Genomic DNA, 2,114 nt, shown 5'->3' with positions numbered 1-2,114 from the left:
AAATGGTTTCTCTCCGGTGTGGGTTCGTAGATGGATGTGCAGATTGCCGGAAATCGAAAACTTCTTGTGGCACACCGTGCACTCGAATGGTTTCTCTCCGGTGTGGATTCGCATATGCACCCGCAGAGGACCAGATTTCGGAAACTGTTTGTAGCAGACGGTGCACTTGAGTTCTGCCATGACGTAGTTTATTTCTGAAACATGTGAGGGGACAAAGAAAACATTAGAATTCTTTTACAATATTTAGAATTGACGATGGAGGTGGTCGGGGTGGACACTTCTTGGCGCGTGGCGCGCAGCCTGCGGGAAACAACTTAATCCCTCGTCGTGTAGTCGTGGCTTGAACACGGCGTTAAAAAGTATGACCCAACGAGGCTGGGAGGTTCAGAAGTAATTAAAAGAAATCTAATTGTGTTGTTGATTTATGTAAGTCGCCCCAGCATGGCAGGCCTGCTCCTGGGATTATGGTCTTCACAAACCAGCCGAAAAGTCGGACAGTCCGTGGAGGAGGAGGGGGTAAGAAATGGGGAAAAGGGGTGGGGAAAAGAGAGGGGAGATGCGGTGTGGCCATGCTGGCTGGAAAAAAAAAATGTTTTCTGGGAGGAAATTCTTACCCACCCGTTAGTAGGACGTGCGAGGCAAAACGGCAAAATGAAAGCGATAAAGTTAAGTTTCACAAGCTTGGAACCCGTTGGAACCCTTGGTGCGCCATGGGGTCGGCGGGGATACATTGAACGGATCATTGTCACAAACAAGCTACATTCGAGGATATCGGCCACTTTACACTCTACCTGGTAACAACTAGTGGAGGAGAAGCAACACGACGTTGCAAAGATCCTGGGGAAAGGCCTGGGAGTGTATTTCAAACGCAGCCCAGTTGGCGCGCAGCAGGTGCCGGTGGCTTAGCGTGAGCGTTCAAACTTTACGTCAGGCAAAGTAGGGAGAGGCTTTACAAGGGACAGGAGGGGAAGCAAACGAGAAGAAAGATTGTGTTCGGCCGACGTTGCGCTGGTGCCGCACAGTCCAGCCTCCGGCCTCAGCACCGCCACACGGCGCCTGCGAAGTCGCCGATAGGCAACCATCCGGGGCGCAAGACACGAGCGTCTCTGGATTGCCTACCTCCCAGGCGCTGAGCAGAGCTGACCGACAGCAGCAGCGGCCGGGGAGAGCGAGCAGCGGGATGAGAATAGGAGACAGCTGCAAGAGCGGCCGCAAAACATGCACCATACCGAAGTACGGGGCGAAGTAGGACGGAAAAAAAGGGAAGGGGGGAAAAAAGGACAATCAGCAGAATGAGTCCCCCCGAAATATTGGAGCGGCAGACGAGACGGTCGTCAGCACGACTGTTAATAACGGCCGTCTATTCGCAGGCTGGGGGCGGGCCTCACTGTCGGGAGGGACACAACAGGGAGCTTGCCTCGGTGCATCCTCGGGGCCGGGCTGCGGTTTTAGGGTGATGAGACACCGCGCCGAATGGGCCAGGTGACCCAGAAACCGGCGGGGAGGGGGCGAGGAGGGGCGGCCGCCCCCAGGGGGAACACGCCCGAGCAGCCCGCTCTCATTGGCCCGAGGGGGGCGAGGGGGAGAGGCAGGCGAGGCGACAACACAAGAGAGGGACGAGGGAAGAGAAAGCAGGTGGCTGAGGGCAAGGAAAACACGGCAAAAGGAGAGAAGGGGCGTGAGGGGATTGTCTTTCGCGCGCTCGTCGCGTAGCTGGGGCTGGCACACCGCAGCCCGCCCCGCCCCGCCCCGCCGCTCCGCAATCGCCGGCCCCGCGGGAATGGAACACGCTGCCGGTGCGCCCCACACGGCCGACGAGCCGCACCCGCCACGCTGCGCCACCCCCTCTCGCATGACGCAGGCCACCCTGCAAGCGAACACGATCAAAAAGAACAACCAATAATAGCGGTTTTGCCACACAACAAGGTTTCTGGTTTCTTTCCAATTTTGCGAGTGTATTTGGGAACACCAAAGTGGTCAGGGCGGCGGCGGCAGTCCCTGCCGCTCTGCATAAGGCTCTTCATGACGACGGAACGGGAGGGCGTAGCGGGGGCGGCACAGCTAGACCTCGTCGAAGACGTACCGTCCTTTTTCGCTGCGACCTTACCCCCCCC

The sequence above is a fragment of the Frankliniella occidentalis genome, unplaced genomic scaffold, assembly GCF_000697945.3.
Source record: "Frankliniella occidentalis isolate FOCC.00 unplaced genomic scaffold, Focc_3.1 Scaffold73, whole genome shotgun sequence".
In the NCBI taxonomy this organism is placed as follows: domain Eukaryota; kingdom Metazoa; phylum Arthropoda; class Insecta; order Thysanoptera; family Thripidae; genus Frankliniella; species Frankliniella occidentalis.
Note: the sequence above shows the minus strand (reverse complement) of the source record.